At 42.8% G+C, this 17,855-nt stretch overlaps 1 pseudogene; it reads right to left on the bottom strand.

Annotated features, from left to right (window-relative positions):
• Positions 1 to 229: 229 nt before the first annotated feature.
• Positions 230 to 9,527, bottom strand: LOC112423651 (uncharacterized protein CXorf49-like; annotated as a pseudogene).
• Between the last annotated feature and the right edge of the window lie 8,328 nt (positions 9,528 to 17,855).

Raw genomic sequence — 17,855 nt, forward strand, 5'->3', positions numbered from 1 at the left:
GCAAATGCAGCAGAAGAGCGAAAGCCCTGGCTGAAGAGGATACGGAGGGAACCTGCTTGGCTGCAGCTCTGGAGCTCCAAAGGTACTAGCTGTTCATCTTGTACGAAGACGCTGGCTCCAACCTGTGAAACAGAGCAGGCTCAGGGACAGGCCCCCAACCAGGGTCAGCCCACAGCCCTCTTAAGCTATCGGGATTGTGGGAAGGTACATAATGTGTGCCACACTCACATCAAAGGTCCTGGAACTTGTCAGTGAGGAACTGCATGGCCGCTGAAACAGAGAGGCAGAACCAGGGACTCCAGACCTGGGGAAACAGAAACCCATCCCCTGCCCCTGTGGGGAACCACCTAGCCCTGCAACCAGATACCCCACCAGCCCTGGGACTGACTCACCCACCCATCACCTGAATTAAATGTGGAAATGCCTTCTAAGTGGGAAAGTGGTTCTCAGGTGTTGGGGCATCCCAGAACCCTTCAGAACGTGTTTCAAAGACAGATAAGCCAGCCAGCAAGCAAAAACCATACAAGCCATACGAGGCAGCAGTTAAAGGAAAACACATGAGGTATCTCTAACCGCCCTAAGCAAAGGAGATCTCTGGGACTCGTGGACAAAGTGTACATGGAGTTCAGACGACACATTGCTGTCTGTGCACACCCCTAGCTGGAAAGGCACAGAAGGCTCCAGGGCCAGGCCTGTGTGGTTCTTTTCCCCAGAGGAAAGTTAGTCCTAGTGAAGTTGCCTACACCTGCAGCCCACCCCCGCCCTGGCATCTGCAGTAAGACACCGCTGTCCATCCCTGCCCCAGCCATGGTCACATCATACCTAGTTGGTCTCTAAGGTCCTCAATTTTTTTATTACTATTATTATACTTTAAGTTCCAGGGTACATGTGCACAACGTGCAGGTTTGTTACATATGTATACATGTTCCATGTTGGTGTGCTGCACCAATTAACTCATCATTTACTTTAGGTATATCTTAATGCTATCCCTCCTTCCTACGCCCACCCCACGACAGGCCCTGGTGTGTGATGTTCCCCACCCTGTGTCCAGGTGTTCTCATTGTTCAATGCCCACCTATGAGTGAGAACATGCAGTGTTCGGTTTTCTGTCCTTGTGGTAGTTTGCTCAGAATGATGGTTTCCAGCTTCATCCATTTCCCTACAAAGGACATGAACTCATCCTTTTATATGGCTGCATAGTATTCCATGGTGTATATGTGCCACATTTTCTTAATCCAGTCTATCATTGATGGACATTTGGGTTGGTTTCAAATCTTTGCTATTGTGAATAGTGCCGCAATAAACATACGTGTGCATGTGTCTTTATAGCAGCATGATTTATAATCCTTTGGTTGCATACCCAGTAATGGGATAGCTGGGTCAAATGGTATTTCTAGTTCTAGATCCTTGAGGAATCACCACACCGTCTTCCACAATGGTTAAACTAGTTTATAGTCCCACAGTGTAAAAGTGGGACAGTGTAAAAGAAACAGTGTAAAAGTGTTCCTATTTCTCCACATCCTCTCCAACACCTATTGTTTCCTGACTTTTCAATGATTGCCATTCTAACTGGTGTGAGATGCTATCTCATTGTGGTTTTGATTTGCATTTTACTGATGGCCAATGATGATGAGCATTTTTTCATGTGTCTGTTGTCTGCATAAATGTCTTCTTTTGAGAAGTGTCTGTTCATATTCTTTGCCCACTTTTTGATGGGGTTGTTTGATTTTTTTCTTGTAAATATTAAGTTCTTTGTAGATTCTGGATATTAGCCCTTTGTCAGATGGGTAGATTGTAAAAATTTTCTCCCATTCTGTAGGTTGCCTGTTCACTCTGATAGTAGTTTATTTTGCTGTGCAGAAGCTCTTTCATTTAATTAGATCCCATTTGTCAATTTTGGTTTTTTTTGCCATTGCTTTTGGTGTTTCAGCCACGAAGTCCTTGCCCATGCCTGTGTCCCGAATGGTATTGCCTATGTTTTCTTCTAGGGTTTTTATGGTTTTAGGTCTAACATTTAAGTCTTTAATCCATGTTGAATTAATTTTTGTATAAGGTGTAAGGAAGGGATCCAGTTTCAGCTTTCTACATATGGCTAGCCAGTTTTCCCAGCAACATTTATTAAATAGGTAACCCTTTCCCCATTTCTTCTTTTTGTCAGGTTTGTCAAAGATCAGATGGTTGTAGATGTGTGATATTATTTTTGAGGGCTCTGTTCTGTTCTATTGGTCTATATCTCTGTTTTGGTACCAGTACCATGCTGTTTTGGTTACTGTAGCCTTGTAGTAGAGTTTGAAGTCAGGTAGCATGACGCCTCCAGTTTTGTTCTTTTGGCTTAGGATTGTCTTGGCAATGTGGGCTCTGTTTTGGTTCCATATGAACTTTAAAGTAGTTTTTTCCAGTTCTGTGAAAAAAGCCACTGGTAGCTTGGTGGGGAGGGCATTGAATCCACACATTACCTTGGGCAGTATGGCAATTTTCACTATATTGATTCTTCCTATCCATGAGCATGGAATGTTCTTCCATTTGTTTGTGTCCTCTTATTTCCTTGAGCAGTGGTTTGTAGTTCTCCTTGAAGAGATCCTTCACATCCCTTGTAAGTTGGATTCCTAGGTATTTTATTCTCTTTGAAGCAATTGTGATTTGGCTCTCTATTTTTCTGTTATTGGTGTATAGGAATGCTTGTGATTTTTGCACATTTATTTTGTATCCTGGAACTTCACTGAAGTTGCTTATCACCTTAAGGAGATTTTGGGCTGTGACGATGGGGTTTTCTAAACATACAATCACGTCATCTGCAAACAGGGAAAATTTGACTTCCTCTTTTCCCAATTGAATATCCTTTATTTCTTTCTCCTGCCTGATTGCCCTAGCCAGAACTTCCAACACCATGTTGAATAGGAGTGGTGAGAGAGGGCATCCCTGTCTTGTGCCAATTTTCGAAGGGAATTCTTCCAGCTCTTGCCCATTCAGCATGATATTGGCTGTGGGTTTGTCATAAATAGCTCTTATTATTTTGAGATATGTCCCATCAATACCTAGTTTATCGAGAGTGTTTAGCATGAAGCACTGTTTAATTTTGTCGAGGGCCATTTTTGCATCTATTGACATAATCATACGGTTTTTGTCTTTGGTTCTGTTTACATGCTGGATTATGTTTATTGACTTGCATATGTTGAACAAGCCTTGCATCCCAGGGATGAAGCCAACTTGATTGTGGTGGATAAGCTTTTAGATGTGCTGCTGGACTCGGTTTGCCAGTATTTTATTGAGGATTTTTGCATCGATGTTCATCAGGGATATTGGTCTGAAATTCTCTTTTTTTGTTGTGTCTCTACCCAGCTTTGGTATCAGGATGATGCTGGCCTCATAAAATGAGTTAGGGAGTAATCCCTCTTTTTCTATTGATTGGAATAGTTTCAGAAGGAATGGTACCAGCTCCTCTTCGTACCTCTGTCAGAATTCAGCTGTGAATCTGTCTGGTCCTAGACTTTTTTGGTTGGTAGGCTATTAATTATTGCCTCAGTGTCAGAGCCTGTTATTGGTATCTTCAGGGTTTAGTCTTGGGAGGGTGTATGTGTCCAGGTTTAGTCTTGGGAGGGTATATGTGTCCAGGAATTTATCCATTTCTTCTAGATTTTCTAGTTTATTTGCATAGAGGTGTTTATAGTATTCTCTCTTGGTAGTCTGTACTTCTGTGGGATCGATAGTGATATCCCCTTTATCATTTTTTATTGCATCTATTTGATTCTTCTCTCTTTTCTTCTTTATTAGTCTTGCTAGTGGTCTATCAATTTTGTTGATCTTTTCAAAAAACCAGATCCTGGATTCATTGATTTTTTTGAAGGGTTTTTTGTGTCTCTATTCCCTTCAGTTTTGCTCTGATCTTATTTCTTGCGTTCTGCTAGCTTTTGAATGTGTTTTCCCTTGCTTCTCTAGTTCTTTTAATTGTGATGTCAGTGTGTCAATTTTAGATCTTTCCTGCTTTCTCTTGTGGGTATTTACTGCTATAAATTTCCCGCTACACACTGCTTTAAATGTGTCCCAGAGATTCTGGTATGTTGTGTCTTTGTTCTCATTGGTTTCAAAGAACATCTTTATTTCTGCCTTCATTTCGTTATGTACCCAGTAGTCATTCAGGAGCAGGTTGTTCAGTTTTCATGTAGTTGAGCAGTTTTGAGTGAGTTTCTTAATCCTGAGTTCTAGTTTGATTGCACTCTAATCTGAGAGATAGTTTGTTATAATTTCTGTTCTTGTACATCTGCTGAGGAGTGCTTTACTTTAAACTATGTGGTCAATTTTGGAATAAGTGCAATGTGGTGCTGAGAAGAATGTATATTCTGCTGATTTGGGGTGGAGAGTTCTGTAGATGTCTATTAGGTCCACTTGGTGTGGAGCTGAGTTCAGTTCCTAGATATCCTTGTTAACTTTCTGTCTCGTTGATCTGTCTAATGTTGACAGTGGGTGTTGAAGTCTCCCATTATTATTGTGTGGGAGTCTAAGTCTCTTTGTTGGTCTCTAAGGACTTGCCTTATGAATCTGGGTGCTCCTGTTTGGGTTTCATATATATTTACAATAGTTAGCTGTTCTTGTTGAATTGATCCCTTTATCATTATGTAGTGGCCTTCTTTGTCTGTTTTGATCTTTGTTGGTTTAAAGTCTGTTTTATCAGAGACTAGGATTGCAACCCCTGCTTTTTGTTTTATTTTGTTTTGTTTTCCATTTGCTTGGTAGATCTTCCTCCATCCCTTTATTTTGAGCCTATATGTGTCTCAGCACGTGAGATGGATCTACTGAATACAGCACACTGATGTGTCTTGACTGTTTATCCAATTTGCCAGTCTGTGTCTTTTAGTTGGAGCATTTAGCCCATTTACACTTAAGGTTAATATTGTTATGTGTGAACTTGATCCTGTCATTATGATGTTAGCTGGTTATTTTGCTTGTTAGTTGATGCAGTTTCTTCCTAGCATCGATGGCCTTCACAATTTGGCAGGTTTTTGCAGTGGCTGGTACCAGTTGTTCCTTTCCATGTTTAGTGATTCCTTCAGGAGCTCTTGTAAGGTAGGCCTGGTGGTGACAAAATCTCTCAGCATTTGCTTGTCTGTAAAGGATTGTATTTCTCCTTCACTTATGAAGGTTAGTTTGGCTGGATATGAAATTCTGGGTTAAAAATTCTTTTCTTTAAAGTTGTTGAATATTGGCCCCCACTCTCTTCTGGCTTGTAGAGTTTCTGCCAAGAGACCCACTGTTAGTCTGATGGGCTTCCCTTTGTGGGTAACCAGACCTTTCTCTCTGGCTGCCCTTAACATTTTTTTCCTTCATTTCAACTTTGGTGAATCTGATGATTATGTGTCTTGGCATTGCTCTTCTCAAGGAGTTTCTTTGTGGTGTTCTCTGTATTTCCTAAATTTGAATGTTGGCCTGCCTTGCTAGATTGGGGAAGTTCTCCTGGATAATATCCTGAAGAGTGTTTTCCAACTTGGTTCCATCCTCCTGTCACTTTCAGGTACACCAATCAGACGTAGATTTAGTCTTTCACATCGTCTCATATTTCTTGGAGGCTTTGTTCATTTCTTTTTACTCTTTTTTCTCTAAACTTCTCTTCTTGCTTCATTTCATTCATTTGATCTTCAATCACTGATACCCTTTCTTCCAGTTGATCAAATCAGCTGCTGAAGCTTTTGCATGCGTCATATAGTTCCCATGCCATGGTTTTCAGCTCCATCAGGTCATTTAAGGTCTTCTCTACACTGTTTATTCTAGTTAGCCATTCATCTAATCTTTTTTCAAGGTTTTTAGCTTCTTTGCGATGGGTTCGAACATCCTCCTTTAGCTCAGAGAAGTTTGTTATTACCGATCATGTGAAGCCTTCTTTTCTCAACTTGTCAAAGTCATTCTCCATCCAGCTTTGTTCCATTGCTGGTGAGGAGCTTCATTCCTTTGGAGGAGAAGAGGTGCTCTGATTTTTAGAATTTTCAGCTTTTCTGCTCTGGTTTCTCCCCATCTTTGTGGTTTTATTTACCTTTGGTCTTTGATGATGGTGATGTACAGATCGGGTTTTGGTGTGGATGTCCTTTCTGTTTGTTAGTTTTCCTTCTAACAGTCAGGATCCTCAGCTGCAGGCCTGTTGGAGTTTGCTGGAGGTCCACTCCAGACCCTGTTTGCCTGGGTATCACCAGTGAAGTCTGCAGAACAGCAAATATTGCAGAACAGCAAATGTTGCTGCCTTATCCTTCCTCTGGAAGCTTCGTCTCAGAGGGGCACCTGGCTGTATGAGGTGTCAGTCATCCCCTACTGGGAGGTGTCTCCCAGTTAGGCTGCTTGGGGGTCAGGGACCACTTGAGGAGGCAGTCTGTCCATTCTCAGATCTCATACACCATGCTGCGAGGACCACTACTCTCTTCAAAGCTGTCAGACAGGGACTTTTAAGCCTGCAGAAGTTTCTGCTGCCTTTTGTTCAGCTATGCCCTGCCTCCAGAGTTGGAGTCTACAGAAGCAGGCAGGCCTCCTTGAGCTGCGGTGGGCTCCACCCAGTTTGAGCTTCATGGCTGCTTTGTTTACCTACTCAAGCTTCAGCAATGGTGGAAGCCCCTCTCCCAGCCTCGCTGCCACCTTGCAGTTCAATCTCAGACTGCTGTGCTAGCAGTGAGTGAGGCTCCATGGGGGTGGGACCCTCTGAGTCAAGCGTGGTATATAATCTCCTGGTGTGCTGTTTGCTAAGACTGTTGGAAAAGCACAGTATTAGGGTGGGAGTGTCCCAATTTTCCAGGTACCATCTGTCACAACTTCCCTTGGCTAGGAAATGGAATTCCCTGACCCCTCACAATTCCCAGATGAGGTGATGCCCCACCCTGCTCCATGGGCTGCACTCACTGTCCGACAAGTGCCAGTGAGATGAACCTGGTACCTCAGTTGGAAATGCAGAAATCACCCATCTTCTGTGTCACTCACGCTGGGAGCTGAAGACTGGAGCTCTTCCTATTCGGCCATCTTGGAACCTCCCCTCAGGTCCTCAGTTTTCCTCTGCAGCAGGATGCACTAGACAAGCAGACACCAGAGGAACAGAAAGGGTTAGTCTATTCTGGCCTGATCTCTCACCATATTCCCTGTCTCCCCCAGCCCTTATAGCCCCCACAGTCTGCAGCCCAGTGGTGAGGTGGGTTGGCACAGAACCCTCAATGGAAAGAAGGCATCCACTCTCCATGGGGTATGGAAGCTGGAGGTGGGAGAGATGCAGAAATCAGTTTAACCTGGACATGGATCCCACCATCTAGTGTGGACTTGGATTACTATGATCCACACAAAGCATTACCTGAGGACAGCCCTGAGCTCCTGGGGGCTCCTGCTGCCTTTCCAATCTTGGGGGATTGGACAGGTAGCTGCTGGTCACCTGAAAGAAAACACAAAATCCAGCTTCTAAGCCTTCGAGTGAGGTGGAAAAGGCCTAGCAGGGTCTAATGTGAGGAAGCATTACCCTGTGCTGGCAACACATTGCCCCTGCTCTGCCCAGCAACTCCAACCCTCCCTCTGGAACTGTCTTCCCTGTTCCCCAGTGTGAGACGATCTGCACCTGGTGGCCTGCTAGCATTGTGGCTCTGGGTAAGATGCCAACAGCAGGGCAGCCACAGGCAGGCCCTGGGAGGAGCACTGTGACTGAGCAGGACTTAATAGAAAAGGACTCAGTGCCACTGAAATTCTCCTTCCAGAGCTGGAGTTTGGGGTGGGGCTCCAAATCGCTCCCCACCACACAAATCCTACTCAGAGAGGGTGATGTGGCTTCAGGCCAGCCCTGTCAACCCCCCATGTCCCGTGGGACAGCTTCCTGGGTGGGCAGGGAAGCCTGGGAGCCAGGCTGAGCTTCCAGAAGTGACAGAGCCAGAGGTTTCCCTCCCGACCCCTCTCCCCTCCACACCTATCAAACACACAAGACTCACTGGAGAATGCATGGTGTCAGGAAACAAGGCTTCTCAAGCTCAACGCTAAGGGCTATGAGGTTCCTGGAACTTGGGGAGTTCTGATGGTGGGATCACCACTGCTGCATTCTCCACAAGTCACGGACAGGGAAATCGGCTGGGGCTTCTGTTTGGGAAGCTAAAACAGAAACTTCAGAGTTGGGTGGGCAGTGGAGGCTGGCAGTAAGTACAAGTGAGGAGGGGTTGTGTTAAGGTGGAGACTCCAGAGTAATCTCATTAGCACTTTCTCCCTCAGTCAGCCCCAAGACAGGAGGGCTTGCTTAACAGCTAGGGAAGGAGGAATTGGGAAGTTGATGAGTCTTGATGCCCAAGCTTTGTGCCCCACACATTAAGGAGTCCCCCAATCCAAACCAGCTGCCAACCCTGCCCTCCATCCCAGCTCCTCTCTGGGGGCAGAATCTGGCCAACTGCAGTGTCCAGAGCTGGGCCTGACACACACAAAGTGCTCCCTTTAATGTGTGCCTCTGTGAGGAGGACCCCAATCGGGCATCCTAGTGTCCCTGGGCTCCCAATGAAAACCCGTGAGCAAGGGATAGAGGGGGCATGGGCAAAGAGGTGTGTGCTGGAAGAGAGGTGGGTGGGGGGAGACAGAAGATAAAGAGGAGGAGGAGAGCAAGGAGGAGGAGGAGGAGTGCGTGAAGAGAATCTACTTACTTGGGCCCTTGGAACCTCATCTCTATTTGGGTCATTATCTTCTCTGGCCACAGCCTGGGACTCCCTGGCTTTCCTTCCTGGAGGTTTCTTCCCAGGGCTGCTGTGCTTGGGCTCCTTGGGTCTCGGGGAGTTCCCCAGGAGCCCCACACCAGACACTGGCGGGAAGCTGGCCGGATCAGGTGGAACTACTGAGAGTCTCTGCCCCTAGGCAGGAAAGGCTCCCCGTAGGGCCAGTTCTGGCACATCCCCTAGGGATTTCTTCTCATGGGTCACCTTCCTTCCTGGAGGGCTCTGGGGCAAGGGCCCTGTAACTGCAGCTCCTGAGCAGCTGGGCCTGACCCCCATCTTTCCCCACACCACGCTCTGCATTTTCGTCAAGGAAGGCGCATCCAGCTCTCCCATGGCCGGCCTCTCCATGGCTGGGGTGAGTCTGCAGGGAGGAAAGGTCAGGAGAGGTCCCTGAACCTGAAGGTAACTCTCCCTGAGGTGGAAACTCGGTTGTCTGCAAGTGTCTGCTGGCTTCTTGGGGCTTCCGGGCTTGGCCTGCCTTCCTTCTTTGGTGAAAATGATCACCCTAATCAACAGTAAGACACTGCTCTCATCTGTGGAATCAGAGTCTTGGGTAGACAGCCCGGCAGGCCCTTCCTTGGAGGGCTGCTGGGAATCCAAGCAGACGCTGCATCTGCTCTTCGAGCCATTTTCGGGGTTCTCTCAGGCCGGGCCTGTTCCAGGACCACTGAGGTGGAGACGGCCGACGGAGTCCTGCTGCTATTCTCCTGGGCTGGGGCCCAGTGCACCTCTCCCACTGGGACCGACCTCCAGGTCTGCCCCAATGTCAGCAGACCCTTCCGCAGCAGTGCCTTCTAGGGATGGGTTTCCCTGGATGCTGGGCGGTGGCATCACTCACCGTGTTTAACCTGTAACAGCTTTGGGTAGCTCACAGTCAAGGCTCACAGGGAGGTTCACAGTCAATAAGCAAGGGTTTTAGGTTTGTTTCTGCTAGTGCTGTGAAAGCCTCTGTTCCACACGAAGAGCTAGCACCCAATAGAAACATGGGCAGAGAGGCTTACAGTCAAGAAGCAGGGGTTTTAGGTTTGATCAGTTTCAGTGTGCACACCTTTCAGCTCCCTGAATAAACGTATTACAAGGGTTTTATTCTTAGCTTGATATTCTAAATACGTTGGTTTCCCGGGTGTCTTTTTTCCGATAGTTTGCTGTTTGGGCATAGAAAAGCGAGTGATTTTCGCATGTTGCTTTTCCATTCCACAACTTTGTTGACTTTGTCTATTGGTTTTGATCAGTTTTTGGTGCAGTGTACATTAGGGTTTTCTCTATGTGACATCATGCCATCAGCAAGTAGAGATAATTGAGCTTCTTACTCTCTAATTTGATGCTTTTTATTTCTTTTTCTTACAATACATGATCAAATCGACAGGTGGTTGTGTGTCCCACGTGTGTGTGTGTGTGCGTGCATGAGTGTGTGCACACATGCACGCACGCTTGTGGGCTGGTGCCCATGTATACGCCCACTTGGAAATCAAATTAACCGGGGATGCTCTCCCTTGAGGGAGAAAGGGCAGATTCACAGAGTGAAGGCAGTGGTGAAGGATCCGTGAAGGCTCCAATGCACAAAAGCAGGGCTGAGATCTACCTTAAACAAGAGGTATTTTTCAATTCTAAAATCTAGGAGGGCATGGAGTGGGACAAACTCTTAGAAATAAAAAATTCTGGCCTGCCAAACAAGCACACCCATATGCTAATCAACCCTTGTGGGCACAGTCATGTGCCGATTTGATCGCCTATTTTAAGAAAAAGAAATAAAAAGGATTCAAATTGGAAACTAAGAAGCTCAATTTTCTCTGCTTGCAGATGACATGATCTCACCTAGAGAAAACCCTGATGTACACTGCACCAAAAAACAGTCAAAACCAATAAACAAAGTCAGCAAATTACAGAGTGCAAAAGCAATATGTGAAAATCATTTGCATTTCTATGCCTGAACAACAAACTATCCGAAAAAGACACTGCTGAAACCAACGCATTTAGAATATCAAGCCAAGAATAAAACCCGTGGAATACGCTTATTCAGGGAGCTGAAAGGTGTGCACACTGAAACCGATCAAACACTGATGAAACACGCAGAAGACCAATAAATGGAGATACATCCCATGTTCATGGACGGGAACATAGTTAACACGTAGGTGCTACACAAAGCCATTACATGTTCAATGCAGTGAGTCCCTAGGAAATCGACAGTGGTGTTTTTCACAACATCAGCAGAAACAACCCTAAAATCCCTGCTTCTTGACTGTGAGCCTCTCTGCCCATGTTTCTATCGGGTGCTGGCTCTTCGTGTGGAACAAGCTTGCAGCTCCTCTGTGAGCCCGGTGCTTCTCATGCATCATGAAGCAGGCCATCACCAGACGCTGAATTTGCCAATACATTTACCTTGAACTTCCCAGTCTGCAGAACTGTGGGAAATAAACATTTGTTCTTTAAGCCACCCATTCTATGGTACTTTGTTATAGCAGCCTGAACTGACTAAGATACTGATCATCAGGGAAACACAAATGAGAACCACAATGTCATCTCATGCCTGTTAGGATGGCCACTATTAAGAAGAAAAAAAAAAAAAAAAAAAACAGAAACTGGAATCCCTGTACACTATTGGGGATGGTGCACCCGCTATTAAAAACAGTATGGGAATTTCTCCAAAATTTAAAAATAGAATTACTTCAATATGATACATCAATCCGACTTCTGGGTATATATCCAGAAGACCTGAAAAAGGATCTTGAATATGTATTTGCACACCCATGTTCACGGCAGTATTATTCACAATAGCCAGGAGGTAGAAACAACCTGACTCTCCATGAATGGATGCATGGATTTTTACAAGATGGCATATACATCCAATGGAATATTATTTGGCTTTTAAAAAAGGAAATCCTGTCATATGATATAACATGAATGAAACTTCAAGACATTATGGTAAGTGAAATAAGCCAGTCACAAAAAGAAAATCATTGCATGGTTATACTTACATGAGGTACTTTAAAAAGTCAAACTCTAAGAAACAAAAAGTAGAAGGGTGATTGCCAAGGGCTGCAGAGAGCAGGAGAAAGGGGAGTTGTTGTTCAGTGAGTGTAAATCAGTTTTGCAGGATGAAAATGTTCTAGAGATCAGTTGCACAATAACGTTCACATAGGTAACACTACTGTACTGTACGCTTAAAAATGATTACGATGGTATGTTTTATATTACTTTTTACCACAATCAAAAAAGTTCTCTCCAGAGAAATTAGGTAAGAAAAAATACCAAAGAGCGTTCAAACTAGTAAGGGAGATGTAAAGTTATCTCTATTCACCGATGACACAATTCTGTACATAGAAAATCCGAAAGAATCTACAAAACCATTACTAAAGCTAATAAACAAATTAATACACAAATTCAACCAGGTTGCAGAGAATAGGATGGACCAAAAGGCAAAAATTATAAAAAATACTGTATGATTCTATTTATATGAGGTACCTAGAGTAATCAAATTCATCTCGACAGAAAGTAGAATGCTGTGTGCCAGCATCTGAGTGGGGGAAGAAGAAGTGTGGGGGTTATTTCATGAGTACATAGTTTCCGTTTGGGAAGATGAAAAAACTTGTAGAGATAGATAGTGGTGAAGGTTGTACAGCAATAGGGATGTAGTTAATACTACTAAACTGTACGCTTAACAATAGTTAAAGTTATACATTTATAAATTTCTTTGTAATAAGAAAACAAATTTACTGATTTTAAGAGAAAGGACACTATTTTGTTTTGAAAAAGACAGGAAAGCTAGCCTGAGTACACATCTGAAATACTCAGAAAAATCCTACTTATATCTTTAGTACATTCCAATAATTTGTTTAAACAACACACTAAAAGTTAATAAATATTTTTATAATTCTAAAAGTCTCACAGTTATTGTACAATGCAAATCACCTACAAACTATTATTTAGCTCATGACAATTTTGTGAGAATATGATGTATAAAAGATTTAGCGTTTCTCACAAAAATCACATCAGGAAATACATATTTACAAAACCAAATACCTTATACAAAAACTCATCATGTTATTTAGTAAATGTGTTTTTAAATAGTTAAGTTTATTTGGCTGGGCTCGGTGGCTCATGCCTGTAATCCCAGCACTTTGGGAAGCCGAGGCGGGTGGATCACCTGAGGTCAGGAGTTCAAAATCAACCTGGCCAAGATGGTGAAACCTAGCCTTTATTAAAAATACAAAAATTACAGGGACGTGGTGGCGGGTGCCTGTAATCCCAGCTACTTGGGAGACTGAGGCAAGAGAATCACTTGAACCCAGGAAACGGAGGTTGGGGTGAACTGAGATCGCACCACTGCACTCCAGCCTGGGCGACAGAGTGAGATTCCATCTCAAATAAAAAAATAAAAATAAAAAGTTTATTCAACTGTAGTCCAAACTTGGAAAAGAATATTATATTATCACACAGGTACTATCTCTATGAAAGTTGCTTACCACATTTATATAATATAGCCAGACAATTATAAAATGTGTTCAGTATCTTTTAGTGTTACTATGTTTCTATAATTACGGGAGTGAATAATGCAATCTGCCTAATTTAAGTGAAATTTAAATGATGGCACTTAAAAAATACAGTATCTTAAAAAAACACAATGAAAGAAGTTTTGGTTTCTGGTTCCAAAATGGTGGCATAGGTGGAAGCTGGCTTCACTCCACCTCACAGAAAAACAAAAACAAATATATGAAGCCAAGATTATCACCTGCAATATCCCTGAACTCAACTATGAGGATGAGTCAGTTCCCAGGGCCACAGAGAAGTGAAAAAGCTCCAAGCACACAATAAGAGAATTGGATTTCCATATCTGCAATACCCTCCCCCTGAATCTGCTTGGCACCACGTGTATGGAAAATTTCCCTTGAGTCATGGTTTCTTCACTGGAAGAAGTGATACTGAGGTGACGGTCAGCTTCCGCACCATCTTGGGTTCCCTGGCAGGAGAACTGTTCCTGACTCAACCCACAGGAAGCATCGTGAAAGCCTAAGGGGAGAAATGTCCCTGAAGACAGGCAGAGACAAAACGGGGAGGCAGAACTATCATCCTCAGCCCTGGAACCTCTGCTCTGTAACTCAGCCAGAGGAGATGCCAAATCAGAGTGGCTGTTCAGCAGCACCATACTGTAGGTGGTATGTTCCACAGGCCTCCTGGACTCGGACCCTTAGCCAGCTTTTTTACACTGCCGAGATACCACCTTTGGGACCTCCCCCATTCTGGATGGGCTGCACTCTGATCATTTGCTTGAGACAAAGCCAATGGGCTTACAGCACCATCTAATGCTGTAAAGGAGGCAGTGGCCTAGCAGAAAAAAATAAGGCATTCAACAGGTAAATTACACAGAATCTCTAAGCAAACATAAAAATCCAGACAAGGCAGACAGAGAAGAGTGGAATAAATAACAAATCCTTTAGGTATTTTATTTGTAGCTGCTGTGAATGAAATTACATTCTTGATTTCTTTTTCAGAGTGTTCACTGTTGGCATATAGAAATGCTACTGATTTATGTGTGTTGATTTTGTATCCTGCAACTTATGTGAATTTGTTCACCAGTTCGAATTATTTATTGGTGGCCTCTTTAGGTTTTTGCAAATACAAGATCATGTCATCTGCAAACAAGTGGAAGGATAATTACCAGAGGGTGGAAAGGGTAGTGAGGTGTGAGGGAGAGTTAGGGGTCTGTATGTTCCTTCTATACTCAGTTTTGTGAGGGCTTTCACCATAAAGGAATTTTGAATTTTATCCAATGCTTTTTTACAGCATCACTTGAAATGATCATATGGCTGCTATCCTTCATTCTGTTGATATAGTGTATCACATTAATTGATCTCCATATGTTGAACCATCCTAGGATCCCAGGGATAAATCCCACTTGGTCATGATGATGACTGAACGCCTTTGCTCTAACATTTGGAACAAAACAAGATGCCCACATTCACCCCTTTTTTTCAACATGGTACTGGAAGTCCTACCTAGAGTGATCAGACAAGAGAAAGAAATAAAAGGCATCCAAAGATCAGATGGTTGTAGATGTGTGGTGTCATTTCTGAGGCCTCTGTTCTGTTCCATTGGTCTATATCTGTTTTGGTACCAGTACCATGCTGTTTTGGTTGCTGTAGCCTTGTAGTATAGTTTGAAGTCAGGTAGCATAATGCCTCCAGCTTTGTTCTTTTTGTTTAGGATTGTCTTGGCTATGTGGGCTCTGTTTGGGTTCCATATGAACTTTAAGGTAATTTTTCCCAATTCTGTGAAGAAAGTCATTGGTAGCTTGATGGGGATAGCACTGAAGCTATCATTTTCATGATATTGATTCTTCCTATCCACGAGCCTGGAATGTTCTTCCATTTGTTTGTGTCCTCTTTTATTTCTTTGAGCAGTGGTTTGTAGTTCTCCTTGAAGAGGTCTTTCACATCCCTTGTAAGTTGGATTCCTAGGTATTTTATTCTCTTTGTAGTAATTGTGAATGGGAGTTCACTCATGATTTGGCTCTCTGTTTGTCTATTATTGGTGTATAAGAATGCTTGTGATTTTTGCACATTGATTTTGTATCCTGAGACTTTGCTGAAGTTGCTTATCAGCTTAAGGAGATTTGGGGCTGAGATGACAGGGGTTTCTAAATATACAATCATGTCATCTGCAGGCAGAGACAATTTGACTTTCTCTTTTCATAATCGAATACCCTTTACTTCTTTCTCTTGCCTGATTACCCTAGCCAGAACTTCCAACACTATGTTGAACAGGAGTGGTGAGAGAAGGCATCTTTGTCTTTTGCTGATTTTCAAAGGGAATGCTTCCAGTTTTTGCCCATTCAGTATGATATTGGCTGTGCGTTTGTTATAAATAGCTCTTACTGTTTTGAGATACGTTCCATCAATACCTAGTTTATTGAAAGTTTTTAGCATGAAGGGCTGTTGAATTTTGTCAAAGGCCTTTTCTGCATCTATTGAGATAATCATGTGGTTTTTGTCATTGGTTCTGTTTATGTGATGGATTACGTTCATTGATTTGTGCATGTTGAACCAGCCTTGCATCCCAGGAATGAAGCCAACTTGATCGTGGTAGATAAGGTTTTTGATGTGCTGCTGGATTCGGTTTGCCAGGATTTTACTGAGGATTTTCACATCAATGTTCATCAGGGATATTGGCCTAAAATTATCTGGTTTTTTGTTGTTGTTGTTGTTGTTGTTGTTGTTGTTGTTGTTGTTGTTGTTTTGTCTCTACCAGGCTTTGGTATCAGAATGATGCTAGCCTCATAAAATGAGTTAGGGAGGATTCCCTCTTTTTCTATTGATTGAAATGGTTTCAGAAGGAATGGTACCAGTTCTTCTTTGTACTTCTGGTATGGGAAAAGGATTCCCTATTTAATAAATGGTGCTGGGAAAACTGACTAGCCATATGTAGAAAGCTGAAACTGGATCCCTTCCTTACACTGTATACAAAAATTAACTCAAGATGGATTAAAGACTTAAATGTTAGACCTAAAACCATAAAAACCCTAGAAGAAAATGTAGGCAATACCATTCAGGACATAGGCATGGGCAAGGACTTCATGACTAAAACACCAAAAGCAAGGGTAACAAAAGCTAAAACAGACAAATGGGATCTAATTAAACGAAAGAACTTCTGCACAGCAAAAGAAACTATCATCAGAGTGAACGGGCAGCCTACCGAATGGGAGAAAATCTTTGCAATCTACCCATCTGACAAAAGGCTAATATCCAGCATCTACAAAGAACTTAAGCAAATTTACAAGAAAAAAACAAACAACCCCATCGAAAAGTGGGGAAAGGATATGAACAGACACTTCTCAAAAGAAGATATTTATGCATCCAGCAGACACATGAAAACATGCTCATCATCACTGGCCATCAGAGAAATGCAAATGAAAACCACAATGAGATAGCATCTCACACCAGTTAGAATGGCAATCATTAAAAAGTCAGGAAACAACAGATGCTGGAGAGGATGTGGAGAAATAGGAATGCTTTTACACTGTTAGTGGGAGTGTAAATTAGTTCAACCATTTTGGAAGACAGTGTGGCGATTCCTCTAGGATCTAGAACTAGAAATATCATTTGACCTAGCAATCCCATTACTGGGCATATAGCCAAAGGATTATAAATCATTCTACGATAAAGACACATGCACACGTATGTTTATAGTGGCACTATTCACAATAGCAAAGACTTGGAACCAACCCAAATGTCCATCAATGATAGACTGGATTAAGAAAATGTGGCACATATACACCATGGAATACTATGCAGCCATAAAAAAGGATGAGTTCATGTCCTTTGCAGGGACATGGATGAAGCTGGAAACCATCATTCTAAGCAAACTATCACAAGGACAGAAAACCAAACACTGCATGTTCTTACACATAGGTGGGAGTTGAACAATGAGAACACATGGACACAAGGTGGGGAACATCACACACACTGTGGCCTGTCAGGGGGTGGGGGCTGGGGGAGGGATAGCATTAGGAGAAATACCTAATGTAAATGACTAGTTGACGGGTGCAGCAAACCAACATGGCACATGTATACCTATGTAGCAAACCTGGATTTTGTACACATATAGCCCAGAAGTTAAAGTATAATTTTATATATATGTGATAAAAAGGAATCCAAATTAGAAAGAAAGAAGTCAAAGTATCAATGTATTGTTGAATTCAGTTTGCTAGTATTTTGCTGAAGATTTTTGCATCAATATTTACGAGAGAAATTGGCCTGTAGCTTTCTTCTTCTTCTTCTTTTTCTTTAATGTGTCTTTGTTTGTTTTTTGGTATCAGGGCAATCATGGCCTCATAGAATGAGTTTGAAACTATTTCCTCTTCCTCTGTTTTTCAGAATAGTTTGAGTAGGATTAATATTAGTTCTTCTTGATGTTTTTTTCCTTTTTGATGTAGGTGCTTTTAGATATACACTTCTCTGTTAGTACTGCTTTTGCTGTATCCCGTAGTTTGAGTATGTTGTTTTCATCATCATTCATTTCAAGAAATTTTAAATTTCCTCCTTAATTTCTTCAGTGACCCACTGGCCATTCAGGAGCATACTGTTTAATTTCCATGTGTTTGTATAGTTTCTAAAATGCCTGTAGTTATTCATCTCTAGTTTTATTCCATTGTGGTCAGAGAAG

The sequence above is a fragment of the Macaca nemestrina genome, chromosome X (genome assembly GCF_043159975.1).
Source record: "Macaca nemestrina isolate mMacNem1 chromosome X, mMacNem.hap1, whole genome shotgun sequence".
In the NCBI taxonomy this organism is placed as follows: domain Eukaryota; kingdom Metazoa; phylum Chordata; class Mammalia; order Primates; family Cercopithecidae; genus Macaca; species Macaca nemestrina.